Here is a 20598-nt window from a genome sequence, read left to right as displayed (position 1 = left end):
AAAAAGAGGTAGCGAAAGGCGACACCTATGTGGGCATGAAAACAAGGTCACGGGACAAAAAGACATAGGTATTAATGTTGAATTCGAGAATAATGTGGTCAATTTGTCTGATAAGCAACTTTCCTTGGAAATGTTATCACTTTTGAATAAAGGACTAGGTTTTTGTCCATCGGTTAAAGGTAATGTTTCTCAATCTAAAATTGATTTATTTAAATTTATAAGGAAATTGAAACTTAAGAGATATTTTGAATCGCGTGTGATTGGTACAGAAACGTCTTCTTTTGAAATAGGAACACTGAGTAAATTATCGATTCAGGATATTTATGACACTGTAACATTAATGACGATCACGGACTATGAGGGAGATCCAATAACCACGTCTTCAATTTTACAAGATTTGAGTATCTCTCCGGACAAACATATTGCTAGTGGTTTGAAACGAAGATCAACCTGGGTACCTAAATCAACTGTGGACAGCAATATAGAAACATTTTTTAGATTAGTTTGGAATGATTTGGACAAAGAAGAAACTAAGAAGATACAATGGAGAAGACCAAATTTGAGACAAGAGGAATATAAGGCATTAAAGACTTTGAGATCAGACATGGATTTAACCATCAAAAAAGCGGATAAGGGCGGTAACATAGTGGTAATGAATCGCACAGATTATGAACTGGAAATTGATACACAATTAAGTGACACTGCTTGTTATGAGAAGCTTTCGTATAATCCAATATCAGCTTTGACAGGGAAAATAAATAGAATGTTAAGAAATTGGAGAGATAAAGATTTATTGAATGAAGAAGAATTTTTGTATTTACAAGTATTTCGTCCCAAATACCCGTGTCTTTATACACTACCGAAAATCCATAAGAAATCTAAATTCCCACCGGGGAGACCGATAGTTTCGGGCATAGGAGGACCTACTGAGAGGCTGTCAGAATTTGTCGATATCTTTTTACAACCATTTGTAAATAATTTACCTTCACACATCAACGACACGAAACATGTACTGAGTTTATTGTCAGATATCCAATGGGAACCAGGGATGTTTTTGGTAACGTTAGATGTGACAGCCCTCTACACTAGTATTCAACATGATTGGGGATTGAAAGCAATAGAACACACCCTAAACAAAAGATCGGCGAGCCTATTAGAACATACACACATGTTGTTGGACATGATTGATCTTATACTTAATAATAATTACTTTTTGGTCAAACAAAGTTGGTTCAGACAAAAGCAGGGTGTAGCGATGGGCTCGAAATTTTCACCATCGTATGCTAACCTGTTTATGGGATGGTTCGAGGAAAATTGGGTTTGGGGCTCTAAAGCGGCTAATTGGCACTCATATATCCTCTATTGGGGGCGATATATTGATGATTGTCTTATGATATGGACAGGGGATGCAGTAGAGTTGGAGAATTTTTGTGACTTTCTCAATGGAAATGATGTGAATATAAAATTTACATATAAGTATAGTGAGTTTAAAATAGAATTTTTGGATGTAGAATTATTTGTGGAGAATAACAGAATAGAAAGTAGATTGTTTCGGAAAAGTACCTCTTGCAATACTGTACTGCATGCGTCAAGTTCACACCCATTACACCAAATAGAGGCTATACCGTTGGGTGAGATGATCAGAGCGAGAAGGATCTGCAGTAGGGACTGTGATTTTTATGATACTCTTGCTGATATGGAGCATAGATTCAAAGTGAGAGGTTATTCAGACAATAATATTAGCAAATCTCGAAATAAAGCTCTTAAGATTTCCCATTCGCAGACACTATCACCAAGAACTCAAAAGAATGAGGAGGATAAGAGGAAGAGCGCTCAGAGATTGAGGATAGTTTTAAATTATACGGAGGTTTCTTATAAATTATTGAAAATAATGAAGAAACACTGGCTAATATTGATTCAAGATGAGGCACTTAAGAAATATATAGGTACGAGACCGGAGGTATCGTTCAGAAGAGGTAATACCCTCCATAGTATTTTAAGCCCAAGTTATCCACCAGAGGAAATTAAGGTAAATTGGCTTAGTGTACATAACCGTGTTTTTTTTAAATGCGGTTCATGTGCAATGTGCAAATGGGCATGGCAATCTAAGAAAGAGTTTTTTGATACAAGAGGAGGCAAAATCCATATTAAATCACATATAGATTGCAATACAAAATTTGTAGTGTACATGCTTGTTTGCAAATGTGAGAAGATTTATGTGGGCAGTACGATACGCTCACTTAAGACGAGAATTTCGGAACATTGGAGGGCAATAAAACAATTAGATGAGCGTTACCCGATAGCTTTGCATATGATGACATGCAAAGCACAAGGAGCACACAAAGACTTTAAGTTTTTTGGCTTTGAACATTGTGAAAATAACCCACGGGGGGCAATAGAGAGTTGGCCCTAAGAAGAAGGGAATCATTGTGGATTATGAAGTTAGGAGCGGTAGAACAGGGATTAAATACAGATCATGAGATTGAGTATTTTCTTGGTGAGTAATAATAAATTGAAGTCTCTATGAATGAATTTATACCGATTTAATTATAAGTAAAATTAAGGTTATATTAATATGATTAATTAAGTTTATTATTTTTAATTTTACTTTATTTTCTTATTATTATTTTACAAAGTAACTATCTCTAGTAATTATCTAATAAGTGTCATTGTATTTAAGAATAGATAGATATTTATTAGTATTTGGATTTGGAGCTGATATAGAATGGAGCCCATATAGAAGGAAACTAGCTCTAGAGGTGTTACAATTACTAGAACAATGTGGTTGCTTTCCTCCTTGGATTTATTTGCAGCTAATATAGTCCGTTTTCGATGTCTAGTATCCTTTGTTGTCAATTAAGTAGGGAGATCGCAAGGTGCAAGTGCATCATTTGTGTTCATAGTATGGCAGATTAGGTTCGCGGTAGTCCGTTTTCTATTTTGTATTTCTCCGTGGCGTCCGAGGTGTTGAAATAGGACGCACTTCAGCAACTCGGTTTGATTAATTGGTAGCGTACTCGCTGATATTCGGACATCGTACCAGGTAAATCAAGATTCTTAATTTCGATCTGTATGAATAAATTTGAATGCATCGTCCGTATTTCTAATTAGTGCTATTTCTTGTAATAGGCACATCCATTGATAATAAGTGGAGAGAATTTTTAGTATCTAATTCAAGTTTACAAGCGAACGGGTACGTTCATTTGGGGATCGTATGAATTTTGTTTACACATTGTAAAATGCTGAATTACTGAAATTATTTATTATTGTTGGATTCATGTATTATTAGATATCTACTTAGATGACCAAGAAGCACTCTGGCTTGTTTAAAGAAACTGTAGCATAATCGAGCGAATAAGGTAAAATCTAATAAACTGGGGGGCACACCGTACTCTGTGGGGATCATAATTAAATAGAATTGGGTTTTTGGAACAAATCAAAAGCATGACACTCATTTATATTTATACTGATATGTGTAATGATTGTGAGATTGTCTCATATTAATGGTATGTATTTGTAACATATATATATTTTGATGGCACTTAACGGGTTCTGAATTAGAATTATAGTGGGGCTGCACTTGCTTTTTGTATCACTATATGGTCTATAGTGGGTTAGGATGAAACATCTATGAATTGCTGTGTTCACTCGAGATGGATTTTTCAATGTCACCTATCTTTGTTGGATATTTGCATGGTTCTCACCATTTCACATGATTGTTTCTTGTGGTAATTTTTTGTGGTATCTTTTGTGATATTTTGAAGCCTGTATTAAGAATATGGAAAATAAGAAAACCGTTTACTAATTTGCGTCATTTGGCAATATTATTTTAGGAATTATTGGATGGATCCTTATGTAATGAGGAAGTCCTGAGGAAATCCTAGGGGCACTCCCCCGGATGAAACACGTGTTGACAACGGATTTGGAAATAGGAATTTTTCTTGGATTAGGAAGTTATTTAATTAGATGAATCATGTGATTGTGAATTTGAACATTGTTATTTCCATTCATGATTGTATTCAGGGTTTATGATTTTGTGTATTCTAGAATCTGAAACGAGAATAATAAGACAACGGATTTGGAAATAGGAATTTTTCTTGGATTAGGAAGTTATTTAATTAGATGAATCATGTGATTGTGAATTTGAACAATGTTATTTCCATTCATGATTGTATTCAGGGTTATGATTTTGTGTATTCTAGAATCTGAAACGAGAATAATAAATTCGTATTGATACTTTTTGGTGTTTTTCCAGATAGATACAGTGTGTTCAATATTTTGATTCATGTTAGCTTTTTTCTAATCTAATTAGAGCGGATTTATTGCACGTGTGCCACTACTCTTTATAATAATATATTTGGTGCTCATGTGAAGACTTCCAATACTGTTGGGTCAAATTTGTGCTATACCAAACAGCTGAAATAAAAACAATTAAAAACCCACAATCAACAAAAAGAAACCATTGAATGATACATTGATTATATCACAGCCTTTGATATGGTTGACTGCAATCTCCTCTGGGGTAAGCTCTCTCTCCAGATGGGGTATTGACCTTTCATTGCTAAATCTTAGTGTGGCATTATATAGTAATATATGGCTTCAGATAAAGCTTTCTACAGCCAACAGACTTTCATCACAGATGTATACTTACTCAGGAGTTAAACCAGGGTATATCTTTTAGCTCCCATGCTGTTCTATTTATTTCAGATTTACCTTGGTATCTCGATTTGCCACAAGTTTGGGTTACCAAACTAAATAATTGTTCCATCTCATATTTATCTCATGCTGTTGACCTCATCATCTTTTCACTGACCCTGGAATGTCTTCAATATCAACTTTCGAAATTAGGTACCTTCAATTATGACAATGGGCTTGTAGTTAAATGTCTCTAAAAACTAAAATTATGATATGTTTCAAAAGTGTTAAACAAACTAGATGTAACTGGGGAGACAAACACATAGACCAGGGAAGACTCTCTAGGCATGACGATCGATGACAAATTAACAGGATAAAGGAAATGTTCTCAGAAAAAAAGAAAGATCAGCCATCATAACCAAATCAATCAACAGATTTGCTCAGGTGTATGGTGGAAGAGCAATAGTTCCTTCAGTCACTGCTCTTATTTACAAATTTATTTTTAACACATTATCAGTTTTCATTCACATAGAGAACACGGGAGCCGCAAAAGTACCACAGACATCCAACATTCTGCACTTGGTGAGTACATAAATGTTAAAAATGATGAGGACAACAGCAAGGGGGAGGGGGAACAGAAAGAAAGTACAATGGTATAACCTCTGAAGGAGGAAACAGTCCAGAATAAAAAATAAATAAAAAAACAGAGAAGAGTAAATGACATGGGCCTTGCAAAGGACAGGTCTAAATTAGACCTATAAATAAGTCATGTGAAGGGACAATGCGGTTGCACTGTTATCAGGTTCCTCTGAGTACGTCAGTAAGATATCCAGGAGCGTACCAATGTAAGCGATAAAATACAAATCCTTCTATGGGGTGGAAATATCCCTCGCCATCATCGAAAATCCAGACCGAAGTATGCCGTTGGCAAATATGTCACCAACAACTCATAAACTGTGTGCTGTGAGTGACCGTTGCACCAAATGTTCCTGAGTGAGGGGAAGCCAGGGGTTATTAATGAGGGGTAGACGTGAGGAGTATAAGGTTTGGACACAAGGGTAGTATCAGAGTTTGGACCAGGTCCAGCAAGTGGTGTATAGAGTTTATATTTGTGTGGGGTTTCAGGGAAGTCCACGTGGGAGTAAAGAGGAAAGGGGGAGGTGGCACCTGAGCCCGTTCAGGTTTAAGGCATGGGAGTCTAGCGTCAGGGTGATACCAGTAGTGAGAAAAATGTGATTAAGCCACTAAATAGTATAACTGTAAGTAGGGAACCCGAATCCCCCACGGTCATACAGAAGTGTGAGTGTTTACCACCTAATGCGTGGAGAGCGCCCGGCCCAAATCAGCCACATAAGTAATCCTCTCAAGGTGGCAAAAAATGTTTACGGCAATGGGGATATTTAAAAACAGATAAAGAAAGCGAGGAAGAAGTACCATTTTAATGATAGCTATACGCACAGCCATCGTGAGGGGCAATTTAATCCATCATTCTACTCGGGTCGTGAGTTTTTCTGTAGCAGGGCCATAGTTATGTCTAGGACCTCTGTTTTATCTCTGTGGAGGTATATGCCTAGATATTTGGTGCAGTCCATACACCATACGAGAAGGAACTCCAGGGAACCAGGTATTGTAGCGTCAGTAAGAGAAAAGACCTCTGATTTAATCCAATTAATGGACAGCCCAGAAAAGGTTCTGAAGTGTATCACCTCACTCACAATTGGAGGAAGATTAATGGGAGGGTCACGGACAAACAGTAACACACCATGGATGTATAAAGATGCTAATAGTGTACTTTGGGGAAGCCAAAGCCCCTCTCGAGGTGCCTTTCCTGTAAAAGGCAAAGTAAGGAGTCCATAGCAAAGATAAATAGGAGGGGAGAAAGAGGGCAGCTCTTATTTGCAAATGAATACCATTACTCTTATGTGCATTTCCAGCGCTGAAACCCAACACATTAACTGGTCTATAATTCTACGTTCAAAGCATTGGAACTGTGTTAAAATTATCATCAGTAACACTACACTGTAAAAATAAGATTGGAGTACAAATTAATCTTGTTTTTTGATGTGGCACATTTGTGCAGTTATTATTTTTGTGCAAATGTGATTGGTGCTGTTGGAACCACTAAAAGTTTAATTTATGCAGAGCTAAAACATAAATGCGTTGGTAATTTGAATGTACATTTTAACACTAATACTAATTTTACAAAAGAATACAACCTTCAATCTCTGAATCTCTTGATTTCTTCATGGAAAAAATGAATAAGTAACAACCCGATAAAGCACAGTTGCATCAGCCATTTGTGCACGGTATTAAATTACAAACATTCAGAGTGAATGTTTGATACTTACATATCTGGAACTCACGTAGGTATTTGTATATTTCATTATTACGATTCGAAGGCTCATGGAAAACTACAGGTGCCACACAACCCGGCTGTCGGGAGTGCGGCTATAAGGCAGAAACGTTGGAACGTTTAATCTGGCTTTGCCCAAATTTAATGCATTTGTACAAGAAATATTTACAAGATTCCTTTAAAGACGCCAATGTCAGACCGATTATAGAGACTATTAGAACCTGCTTTTTTCCCTACAATCTGAAATTTTTGTATCAAAGCTTATTACTTTTTAGGATTTAACACATAGCTTGATAGATAATGTTGAGACTGATTAAAATGTTTTGCCGATTTAGCCCTCAGCGACATACGAATACTAAATAGCTATTTGATTCTTGTTATATTATTCTTAATTGTTTTTAATGATTATAGTTGATATTCTATGTACAATAAAAGTTATTCCGTTCATTCCATTGGTTCTGCTGGTTTTGAGGTTTGGTTGGAGCTCACAAATGCTTGATGATTCAGGAGACTGGAATCTGAAACACATTGTTTGCAGAGAATACATTTCTCTGAGTACAGCGCAATAAAAAATATTCCATTAACAAACAAAAACACATTCTCTTTTTTTAATTGCAATGTGCAACAGTCTATGATTAAATAGCATACATACTTGAACACAACTTTTAGTAGTTAATCATAAATAGACAAATTGAACAGACAAGAAATAATAATGTGCTGATTTAAGTTAGCTTAAATGCCGATGCCATATTACCTGCCAAATAATAATAACTGGGATTTATAAATCTTTCATTGATGAGTCAGCAGTTTACGAAGAATATGATGTTAGTAATATTCCTATTCTTAGCATTCATAAACTACTGCTAAAAAAACTGCAGAGTTTCTTCTATAAAAACACCTCCTCTAAACCCTTAGTTGCTCACACGAGGACTATTAATGTATGGTTTAATGAGGATTGTGCAAAGGCTAAATCTGCGTTAAAAACCGCAATCATGAATGGTTCCCTGGGGGAGATTCAATCAACTAGATGCATATATAAAAAGACCACAATGCAAGCAAAAAAGTTATGGGAGGACTCTATTTGGCAGGATTTGCTTGCTGCAGCTAGATCTAATAAGAATTTGTTATTTTGGGAGCTGCAATCCAAAAGACAAAGAGGGAATAAGAGCAGCATTAGGAATCATATACAACCTGAGATTTTGGTGAATCACTTCACCCAACTTTATACTGCTCCCCCTAATCCATCAAATAGTAGTTCTGGTGATTTAGCCCCCTTATTATCACGTCTTTCAGCGATTGTTCTGACTTACCTTGCCTGGATACTCATACCCCATTAGATTGTATTTTTTTTTCCTTAGAAGAAACACTAGCTACGATTAATTAAAAAAAATCAGGTAAGGCACCAGGCCCAGACAAGATACCGTGAGTTTCATATAAATCCAAACCAACTATCTGGTCCTGGTATATAGACCTGCTTTCTAATGAAATTGCTGTAGGCGGTGCAATTCCGAGGTCTTGGAAAGGTGCTGAAATAATTCCAATTTATAAAAAAGGCTATGCAAGCCTCCCTGTTAATTATAGACCTCTTAGCCTCATTGATAACTTACAGAAATGTTTTGCCAAACAGCTTCTGGAGAGACTATTAACTTGGGTACAAGATCAGCAGCTTCTTTCCCCATTGCAGTCGGGCTTTCGCCCTAAAATTAGTACGATAGATCAGGTATTTAGACTGGTGCTTCTATATTGGGAGTATGTAGTCCTTGCCAAGCAACCCTTATTTGTTGTCTTTGTGGCCCTACGATCAGCTTTTGATCTGGTCCAGAGAGAGAAATTATGGGAAGTACTACTTAGGTTGGGAATTCCACTTAATATAGTTGATCTCCTACAGCGACTACATGAAAACACCTATGCGCAAGTGAGATGGGGTGATCAAGGAGAGTTGACAGGAAAAATCCCTATTCAGAGGGGAATACGTCAGGGTTGTGTTTTGGCCCCACTTTTATTTACCTTACTTATTAATGAGGTGGTACCCATATTGTTTTCTTGCCAAAATGATGCTCCAACATTGAATGCTCAGAAGATTCCTATCTTACTTTTTGCCGACGACTCACTCCTTATTTTTAAGACCTCGATGGGTCTTCAAATTCTTGTCAACCAATTTAAATCTTTTTGTATGGACTATGGCTTGGAGCTGAATGTTAATAAAACTAAATTGATGGTGTTTGGCCCAGGTTTCCATGGGAGATGCACCATTAATTTAGATGGGATCCCATTAAATCGGGTTAGCTCAATAGATTATCTAGGTGTGAGGCTTTCAAGCAATTTGCATTCGGAGGATCAGATTGGCAAGAGTGTGGGGCTCCTCCAGAATAGAGCAGCCTCTATCCTGCGTTTTATTTAAGTTCTGTATCCAAAGCCTTATCTCCAGCTATTAAAATGTATTTGGCAAAGGCGCAGGGAGCGGCTGTCTATGGTGCTGACATATGGCGGACGGGAAATTTGACACGTTTGTGACAGAGTATTCCCTTCATCAATATCTAAATCAGGCCCTCACTCTGTATATTGTGAAGTTTTCTTGACCTAATACACAGACCTACAACATTTTTAGAAACCGTATAACATGGCACCACCAACATTCTGGGTTTAGTACCTATTTAATGGGTCTCCTGAGTAGTTTTCTTGAATGGGCCCAAGGCTGCTCTATTGCCTTTATACAGAGAAGTCCATGGTAATAAGGATCTATCCTTGTCAGCTTTAATAGGAAGCACCTATTTATGTCTTTAGGTTGATCAAACTTGTTCTTTTAAAAAGATTACCGCCACTATAGTGCTTCCTTCTTTTGAACTCCATTCATTAAGTACAGCACAACCAGTGATTATTGCTCTTAATTGTAGACAAGCTGTCACTAATTATTTAACTAGATATGGGTTTGCCAATGGCGATGGAGAAGTTACCCTCATGATTGGCACACACAAAGCTTATATATCTGAAGTGTTTTATTACTGGGTTACTTTTTCTGCAGCCAATGCCCATTCACAAACATTTCACACATACATTGAGCCTGCAGTTCTGGCTGCATATGAACTTTATGAATATTTAGAAATACCTTTAACTTACCAGGAACATCATAATTGGTTCCAAGACACCCTCCCACATACACTTCAGCATGTAAGACTGATTCCTATCATTAATGAAGGGGCAATTTGGCCAGTCTTAGCAGGTTATACGTCTTAACCACATACAAATAATTTAAACTAGTGTGAAACACTTGTTCTATTAAACTATTTGGTTAGGCTGTATTGTTGTCTGATGCAGTTTATTATGTGTACATTAACTACTGCTCCAGCAAGGGGTCTTCAAGCTAGGCAGATACAGTTAGCTATGCCTGCAATTAGTCCAGTTACTATTAATGCTATGATGGGTAAAATATGGGATGGGACCCTAAGATACATTTTGAATTCTCACTATGTGCCTTCCTCTTGGTAGGGTCCCCACTTTTGAGGAGTGTAATACATGGGGATTTGTATTTGCTACCATCTACACTATTACTCATGGAACTCCTTCAATTGCAGTTTTACTGAAGTCCTTAAACAGATTCAGGCTGAACATGGAGCAACCCTTGCCTTGGATTTGATGATGAAACTTATTGGCAACTTTGTCACAGTGTCCTCCATACTTTTAAGTACTATTAAAGGGAGGCAGTTTCTTTGGCAAAACACCAACGGCTTGCGTTGGTTCCAGCTGTGAATCAGGAACGCCAGCTACCTAAAATAATTTCTGAGATCTATTCATATATATGCAGTGATATATTGGGAACCAGGCCTAATTAGCAAAAACGTAAAGGCAAATCTGTTACTGAAACTACCAAGACACCTGAATCTTCTAAGGAGCACTTGGATAAACAAGATAGATCTAAAACTGAAACACAGACTGAATCTCCACAGCAGGAGTCTTCTGAAATATTTTACAATTTACGTAACTGTGATACCATTAAATACCCTGATGGTTATCAGTATTCTGATATATGTTCTTTTCATTCCTTTCAGGACTCTATAGACAAGTGATCAGAGAGAGGGGGACAAGGTGACTGCAGACAGGATGAGTATGTGGAACTGAAAAGAGACTCACAACTCTACCCTAATATCATCAGAAAAAAGGAAACAAAACTTCTACAACAAAAAGGCAATTTTAAAAAGAAGAAAGTGGCAGGAATTTCTGTTAAATATGCCACAAATCTTCAGAACTCTTGTTCTGAACAAGACATGGGCAAGAACTCTTCTCGACAGCACAGCAGAGGTCTCTATACTTCGTCAGAGTCTTCAAGAGTTTCTGGTGATTAAACCGCCCAATGACTTTGTACTGGTTGAATCTCTGGATCAGCATCTACAGCTTCCTGATAAACCTTGTGATTTGGACATACAAATTGAGTCTGACCTACCGAGTACTATTAAAGTAATATTCTGCCTGAATTTAACCTATGAATACAACATTTTCTTGACCAAGACTGATTGGCCTCCTGAGTTTGTTAGAAAAGTCCCACAAGGGGAAGATGTAATACTGCCTTCCTTTTCTGCTCTTTTCCAGAGCTAGTTAAAGAAGCATGTGCTGCAGAATGAGCTCTTACACAGGCAGAACATTATATCTCAATCAGGCATTTTGGTATAAGGACTCACCTCATTGTGTTATACTTATAAGGTCAAGCGTGTAAGTGCAACTTAAATAACCTATTAAACATGAAGCTAAATGCCTTGTTAAGGAGATTCTATCACAATTGGAATATCAAGGTCTGATTGAGCCTTGTGTCCCCGATGAATATACCATTATTTCCTATGATTGAACCTGATCTCCATTGTGTAGTGTTAGACATTTAAGCAGTCACACACGGACTTTTGCTGTACAAAATAAACACAGCAAAGCCTTAATAAATAGCATTGTTTTCTAAAAATACAAAACTACATTGGACATTTCCAATGGCTCTGCAGTCAAAATATAGCTCCTGAAAGCCACAATTTCACCGTGTTCCCAGAGCTAGGGACCCAACAAAGGTTCTGTAGGCTCCCACATTGTATAAGAAAAGTACAGGTCTGTTTGCTGCCCAGGTGATGTAAATTTTATAAGAAATTGACTCAGAAGCGTTGTCTTATGTTGATGACATTTACCTCACTCACAGATGATGATTCAAACACATATTTGGCTAGAGTGAATCGTATAATGCTGTGATTCGCTGACCATGGCTATAAATTCAATTTTCCCAAATCTAAAATTGCCTTTCTCAGTGTCTAGTTTTTGCGATATGAATGATCAAATAAAGGTAAAACCCTAGCACCACTTTTCTTAGAGAAATGTGCTGTTTTGCAACTACCCAATGCCCTGCAAAAGCTTCAATGACTTTTGGGCTTTCTAAATTTTGGTAGAACATACATACTAAATTATGGGCAACTTGTAAACAGTTGTATGGTTTAATTTGTCCAGATTTTTCTCATAAACATGGGACTACTGATCATTCTACTATTATTAGAATATTACAAACAGACATGCTTGAGTCTACACTTACATACGCGTGTTAACACTACTAATTTAGTAATCGCACAATTGTGAGGGCCAGTAGTTCCACATCTGTTTTATTCAATGAAGGTGAAACAGTATACTGTAGATTGCTTAAAAATCACATTTATATTCCATTGCAGAAATGCGCTTTGCATCAACAGAAAACCTTTTGACTGTAGTTCAAACAGCTGTACAAAAGGAACATTCATTAGCTCAGGGGAAACGCATAATTGTGGTGTCTCTTGTTCTGGCCTTAGAGGCTGTCATCAAGGCCAGTGTTCCTAACACATAAGCCTTACATCCAAGTTGGATCCAGTGAGCCATTTCCTGAAGAGCTACTGATGTAGATTGTTTTTTACCCTACTTTGAGAGCACAGGAAGATCTCCAGTATGAACAAGAATACCCAGAGACTAGAGAAAATGTGTCTCTAGATCAGTATGATTACATAATCTATACTGATGGTCCAGCCCAGCCCACGGTTGGTACTAGGCATAAGTACTAAGCTGCATGTGCTGCAGTAAAAGGTGTCATGAAAGATGGTGTACTTCAGGTGCAGAAAAAAATTACAGAAAATTTGGGTGACTGTACCGCTCAGCTGGCTGAATTGAAAGCTTGGGTTCTGGCACTGCAGAATACTAATCCAGAATTCCCCACACTTATAGTGTGTGATTTCTATTACTGTGTCCTGTCTTTTAATGACAATTTACCTTAATGGTGTTTGAATGAATTCAGAGATTCTAAAGTTAACACCGTCAAGCATAAGCTTCTCTGAGGGAAGGTGGCGGCACTGAAAGATGTTGTGTACAGGCTCATGTGATTCACACATTGAGTCATCAATGTGTTGATGTACATGTTCCTGGGAATTTGTTGACTGATGAAGCTGCCAAGGTGACTGTTCAGACTGTGTTAGTAGCTGAGATTACTTATTCACATACTAGGATAGATGATAACATCATGCCTGCGCCCACTGCCTCAGATAGTTGTGAGCCTCAACCTAAAGGCTATTCAGCAAAAAACTCCTATCTAATGAGTACCCAAAGTCTTTCCTTTGCCCACATTCCTGGGGTGGGTGATTGAGTAATTCCCAACTGGGACCACTGGTTAGGGTCAATAATAGCTGCTCATGAGCGATTGGTGTCTTCCCACACGAGTGTGGCGGCTACATACAGAAACATTACTGGTGGTAGGGTCTTTATAAACAGGCTAAAAAATGTGTCCTTTGCTGTTACATTTGTCAACAAACTAAAATTCCCACCGTTACATGCCCACCACAAAAACCACTTTTATTTTCTAGTATGTGATTACAGTATTTCTATCTAGATCACTGCGGACCACTCCATACAGATGGTGCCTTTAAATTTATCTTAGTGGCTGTTGATTCTTGTTCTTGATTTCTATTGGTATAGCTACAGTGATCTGCTGATGTTCGAACTGTTATTAAAGATTTTCAAGTCTTTATCAGTGCATATGCAGTGGCAGCATTCCACTGGGACCAGGGACCGGCTTCCACCTCTAAGACTTACCGGGAATCTATGGGCACCCTTTGTTTGCTTTGCATTATTCTGCCCCCTATCATCTTGAGGGGAATTTGATAGTGGAACCAGTGAACCTTAACTTAAAAGCAGTCCTGAACAACTATGATTTTGGGTCCAGGATGTAGTTGCATTTATTACCTGTATGGGGTCCAGAGAACATTGAACAATCTCCCTAGACAGTCGTTGGGTGGTCTGACTCCCTACAAGGTCCAAATACATGTTCCAGATCTTGATAACTATGGCACAGTGACAGCAGGTGTGCCCTTTGTGAGAGGAGGCCTCTTTTTGCATGGTTCATCCCTACGTTTTGCCTGATGTTGATGTGTTCTAGAAGTTAGTAGTGCCCAGGGGCCCTGCTAACCAGGTTCCCTGGGCTGGAGCTCTTTCCCTAAATCTGTTGTGATGCTTGGCACAATTAGATATCTCTTACATATCCCTGTAAGACCGTAGTAAATGGGTACCCCAGTACCCAGGGCATGAGATAGTAGGAGTAGGCCCCAGAGGGCAGCAGCACTGATTGTGCCACCCTCTAGGGCCCTGTACCCAGATACCCTCAGCACACCCAGTGCAGGCTGAGTGTATTGGGGCAAACCTAAAGAGGTAAACTTGACAGGGCACACTCCTTATGTACCCTATCCACCCTACAATGCATATGTTATGGATACCTCACCTCTCTTATAGGCCTTAAAGCCCTACGGTAGGGTGCACCATACTGTATGTGAGGGCATAGTTGCATGAGCAGTATGCCCCTACTGTGTCCCTGCCAGACCTGGGACACAGTGAGTAAACAGAGTAGCCATTTTAAGTACATATACTGGACACTGGTCAAACACAAGTTCCCCAGTTACATGATGGCTACTCTGTACCCTGGGTTGTTTGGTACCAAACAACTCAGAATATTAAATCCAAACAGGTACCAGTGTTGGATTTAACCCTAAATGTACCCAGGGGTCACCTTAGAGGTGCCCCCTGCAAAAGCTAACCTAACTGGCATAGTTGCTGACTGGTTCCATCCGGCCTGCCACTCCAGACATCCCATATACAAACCTGGGGGAGTGCCATGGCTCTCTGGTTTGTAAGAAATACCCTTCCTGGATGGAGGAGCTAGCCCCCCCTCCCTCAAGAATGCGCAACACCCTGGCAGTGAGCTTCAAAGGGCTACTGCCCCTGAAACTCGAGCCCCCAGGCCTGCTGCTAGCAGCATATGGCTTCCCTCTTGCAAACCACCACTTTTGGCAGGAGCAAAGGCGGGAAACCAGACAAAGGGTAGAAGGAGTAGCCTCCCTGAGCATGCACCACCACTAGGGGCTTGCAGGGGAAGTGGACCCTCCATCTCATTTTCTTCCATGTTGAATGGCAGGAAAATATCCAATAGGGCTTAGAGAAGTGACTCTTCCCACAGGAGGTGGTCACTGTGGTGGGTGTAGTCACCCAAAGGTAAGTGTCCCGTTTGACCCTACCAGGTTCCCCCTAAAATGCCCACTAAATCCAGTATTTAGTGGGCTCCCCTAGACCAAGAATTTAGAGTAATCTGGAAGAAAGAAGACAGCACCAAAGAACCCACCAAGACGAGAACAGAGGACCTGCTGCATCAGAAGAGGCTCCAAGACCCATGCTTGCTGCACCAGTGTCCTGACAATCGCCGATGCGGAGGAGCTGACCACTAGAACGACCTCAAAAGACCTAGAAGACCTACAGGCTTTGCAAATAGCCCGAGATCTTCCTCCTGAGTGGAGGCACCACCTAAGAAACCAAAGGAACCTATAACCGGCGAGGGACTCTTCACCCACCGGACAATATCTCTGCAACTGGAAGTCGCACTTGGGCCTGACAACACACCAATAACAGCCCAGATGAGACCTGCAAGTGTGCGAGTTTGGTGGCACAGCACCCTTCAGTGGCAAAGTTGTGCAATACCCCAGGTACTGATCAGTGCACGTCAGACATCACCAACTACACCTCCTCCAGAGCTACAACTGGACCAGGAGGAAGTCCCAGTCAAGGGACTTCAGTAGCACCCAGGACCACCCACCAGAGCACCTACGACATCCTGCAGGACCCCAAGAAGAAGACTTACATCCAGCTCCAAAGGGTCCCTTTGTGTACAGCATCCAAGTTCTCCACAATGCCTTGCACCTGGGCCCCCTGAGCCCCCTGAGCCCCCTGAGCCCTGCATCGCAGGATCTGCTGTGTGCCCCGGGTCCTGACCCCTTGCAACCTCAACAGCCCAAGGGGACCCCCAGGCACCAACTTTAAATCCGCAAACCAGCTCCTTTTCCAAGTAGCCCATCCACTTGGACCTGTGCCAAGAGGTTTTCCCATGCTGCCGGAACCGGGAGCCACCCTAGGCTCTTCCGCTAGCACACGGTGCCCACCGACTACCTCGACCACCCTGCAAAAGAAGAGACTGGTAACCCAACTGTACCATTTTTAATGCATTTTTAAAAGTGACTGCCTATTGATTCCTATGGTGCGTAATTACGCACAGAAAGACTAACTTTATCAAAACGTCAAAAAGTAATAACTCAAAAAGTACTTGACGTATTCTGGCCTGATTTTGGTCTTAAAAATTATATAAAAATCTGAAGTATTTTTATAAATTCTGGTCTTGAGTTATTCATTGAGTGTGTGTGGTGCATGATTGGATTTGTGAGTACAGCAAATACTTAGCATATCTCCTGGATTAGCTTAACCCCTCGACCAGCTACCTTAAAAATTGGATCATTAGGTGATGTAATGTTTGCCTCTGGAAACCAATGTGTGGTTGCCTGGACCCCCTGCACAGTGTGCCATGTTTGCACACTACATAGAGGGCCAGCCTCCTACACCCTTTTACATCAATGAAAGTTTAACTATCTTACAAGACTTGTAAGACTTCCGAGATGAGCACTTGAATTTAATTTCTAAATATTCTGCCATTTGTGAAGTCAAGAAACAAACTAGGGGCTTCTGGCTGGAGTTCTAAAGTTGGGGATCTAGTTCAAGAGAAGATTGCAAACAAAAATGTGTTTGGCCCATCCTATCGTGCTCTGGTGCCTGTCCTTGCAGTCCAGGGTTATCGAACTGTGATTTTGGCACCTCTTGCTGGTTGTAAACAATAACAACAGCTTTCCTTTCATTTGAACCATTGGCCAATACTCCATACTATGCCACAAGGGTTCCTGAGTAGCTCCTTATCTCCTCTTCCTACCCTGCATGAAATCCCTCTACAGGCACTCAGTTGTCCTGATCTTTGTGAACCCTGGGTGGGCACTTCAGATGCTGAACATTCAGTCATACCACTTACTGATGATAACAGGGCATGTGTTTCCAGCATGAGTTTGCATTTTTCTACTGCTGCTCCTAGTACTGAAGTTGTATACGTTCAACTGCCTTTGGATGTTCCTGCTCACTCTCCTTTGCCTGATGAGGTTCCTATGTTTACTCAGACCGCCTCTAGTTACTTTGTCAACATTGATGATTTTTCTTCAAATCCTTCACATTCTTCCTTGAATGGTGCACATGCAATTTTCTTTTGGCTGAAACAGACTTACTTGATTCCTCCACCATAATAGAGTTTTCTTCCTGCTGTTGAATATACATTCCTTTCCAGATTTCTCTTCTCCAGAATTGGTAGCTGAGATGCTTATGTCCCATTCTTCTTCACATAAGGTCCAAAAAGACTTGTCCCTTGTGAAGATTACAAGGTCCCATGTGCCATTTTTGGTCCTACAGAGACATTACAAGTTCTGTATGTGTTTAAAATGTCTATGGATGGCATTATTACCCCATGTTTCATTTCCGATGAATGGTATGTTGTGGCTGTTTCTAATATGCTATCAGAATGACAATCAGTATTTGAAAATTAGGATTTGTATTTCAATTCTTCAAAGTATGGTGAAATATTTTTCTACAGTCATTATACACATCACTATTTACACAGAGCTAGAACACCATGTACTGCTTTTAGTTACACACAGTGGAAACACTGCATGACACCACCTGTAGGTAGTTCTAAAACACATTTAAAGTTGTTCTGGTCATGTCACTACAACCTCAAGCCCATATTTATACTTTTTGAAGCAAAACTGCGCAAATGCAGTTTTGCGTCAAAAAGTTTACCGCCGGCTTGCGTCATTCCTGAGCGCCAGCCTGGCACCATATTTATGGAATTGCGCAAGCCGGCGTTAAGGATCTGCTAGCGTCAAAAGAAAATATGCTAGCCACGTGGGGGGGAGGTGGCGGTAGGGAATATGGCGTTTGGGCACCAGAAATTACGCTAAACTGGTTAACGCCAATATACATGCTGTTAACCAGCCTAGCGTCATATCTTGATGCAATAGCATGCAAGAATGATTCCTATCGTAGAAAAGACAGAAGTCATGCCCACCACCCCAATGGTCATTAGACCCAGTGCCATGCAGGGGGACCCATGTAAGGGGCACCGAATGGCACAGAAAAAAATAAATGTAATACTTACCCATACTTACCTATACTTACCCAGGATGAGGCCACCATCCTTTGGCGTCCCTCTGGTGTGGGTGGAGGTGTTCCTAGGGCTTGGGGTGGTCACCTGTGTGCCCATTCCATGGTGTTTGGCCATGGGAATGGGTCCACGGTTACCTTAACGCCTAGTCATACCAAGGCATTAAATAATGCCGTTAAGCAAGCTTAGCGTCATTATTTGGGTCCCATCATTTGGGTCCGCCTCCCACCCGTGCATCATTGTTGCACGGGGATAAATATGGCGCTAAGGGCTTAGTGTCATTTTTGGGATGGGAACGCCTACCTTGCGTCTCATTGACGCAAGGTAGGTTCACGCATCCAAAAAATGAATAAAACTCCAATATTTTAAATATTGGAAATATTTCAAAATATAAATGTGGATTTGAGTTTGCAATGTTTTAATGTAAAATAATATGACACTAAAATGGCGCAAACAAAGTATAAATATGATCCCACAAGTTTCATATTATCATGAGCTTACGCCTTCCCCACCAAAGAAAAATATGCTCACATTCATGAAATTGATTTATTCTGACTTATTTATTTCACAGTTGACCATAAAGGTTTATGAGTATTGGAAGGACAATATTGAACTTACTTAAATCTGTTTGGGGTATACAGCACTGGCAAGTCCAGGGCACTGTTGCTTTATTTAGGGCTTGTCTGACCCCTCTCCAAATTATCTTTTTAAACAAGACAGTACAACAGACTGCCTGTCTTGGTTTGGCCAATGCTAAAAATGTAAGCATGCCTACCAGTCCCTCTGTTGCACAGTTTGATAATCGGCAACAGTACATTAATTTTACAAAAAAACTGAATAATGAAATGGTGCAGAATGGAACATACAATTCTTAATTTTCAGGTTCAGATGGGTGGTAACTGTGGCCGGTTGATACCAATGGCTGCAATTCTTGTTTTTTTAACTCTTCAGTGGGGTTCAAAACAAGCTTTCCTGTCCCCTGGTATATTTAGTCGCTTTACTTAGGGGCGGGTGCCATCTATAGATTAGGTAAGTTATGTTAGAATGTATATTCCACCTTGAAAGTAGTCCAAAACCACTTATCTCTCCTTTCCAAAGACATGAATTAACAAGATTTTTTGGTGTGTCCAAGATCTCCTTGTTCTAAATGTTTTATTTATTCCACTTATAATGAAATTAAAAAATGTTCCCAACAAAAAGCTGCTGAACAGTTACGACAGATTGGTAAGAAAGATTTGGGAGAAGATTTGGCTGTTGTTGATAATGGCATGACTATCAATCAGGTGGTATATATATATAGCACTGCTTGTCAACCAAGAGGGTATCCAAGCACTGTGCTGCTGTGTCAATTGAAGATCCAGGTTTTGAGTCCCTTGCTGAAGTTGCTCAACGAGAGTGAGGTACAGAGGTGGAGGGGGAGGTTGTTCCAGGACTTGGCGGTGAAGTAGGAGAAGGATCAACCCCCCGTGCGGCAGCATCGGATGACTGGTGTCTGGGTGAGGGCTTGATGAGAGGAGTGAAGTTTCCTGGGGGATAGGTGGAAGTTCAGACAGTGTTTCAGGTAGCCGGGCCCTTGGTCATGGAGGACTTTGTGGGCGTGGGTCAGGAACTTGAATTGACATATTTTCTGGATGGGGAGCCAGTGAAGGTTTTTGAGGTGGTGGGTGATGTGGGTCCTCTTGAGTGGGTTGAGGATAAGTCTGGCTGCTGTGTTCTGGATCATTTGGAGTGTTTTCATGAGTTTAGTGGTGATGCCAGCTTAGAGTGTGTTGCCGTGGTACAGTCTGCTGGTGATGAGTGCCTTCGTCAGTTTTCCTGGTGTTGAGGGGGGGCACTTAAAGACTTTGTAGAGCATGCGGAGGGTCTGGAAGCAGGATGACGTGTCAATGTTGACCTGGCGTTTCATGGAGAGTTTGCTGTCCAGGATGAAGGTGAGGTTGCGGCATGGTCTTTTGGAGTGGGGGTGGGTCCAGGTTCCGATGACCACCAGGAGCTTCAGGAAGTTGTGCTTCATCCAGGCTGAGATGTTCTTCATACCGTGTGGAAGATGGTCTTTGTCATG

At 40.2% G+C, this 20598-nt stretch overlaps 1 long non-coding RNA gene across 1 annotated transcript in view; it reads left to right on the top strand.

Moving 5' to 3' along the window:
* LOC138260745 (uncharacterized) overlaps positions 1-11446 on the top strand; it is a 201175-nt gene extending 189729 nt beyond the window's left edge. The window contains exon 4 of the long non-coding RNA XR_011198956.1: positions 11035-11446. This is a non-coding gene — a long non-coding RNA (uncharacterized lncRNA). The remainder of the gene's footprint in view (positions 1-11034) is intronic.
* The last annotated feature ends 9152 nt before the right edge of the window (positions 11447-20598 follow it).

The sequence above is a fragment of the Pleurodeles waltl genome, chromosome 10 (assembly GCF_031143425.1).
Source record: "Pleurodeles waltl isolate 20211129_DDA chromosome 10, aPleWal1.hap1.20221129, whole genome shotgun sequence".
In the NCBI taxonomy this organism is placed as follows: Eukaryota; Metazoa; Chordata; class Amphibia; order Caudata; family Salamandridae; genus Pleurodeles; species Pleurodeles waltl.
Note: the sequence above shows the minus strand (reverse complement) of the source record. Positions and strands in the feature narration are given on the sequence as shown.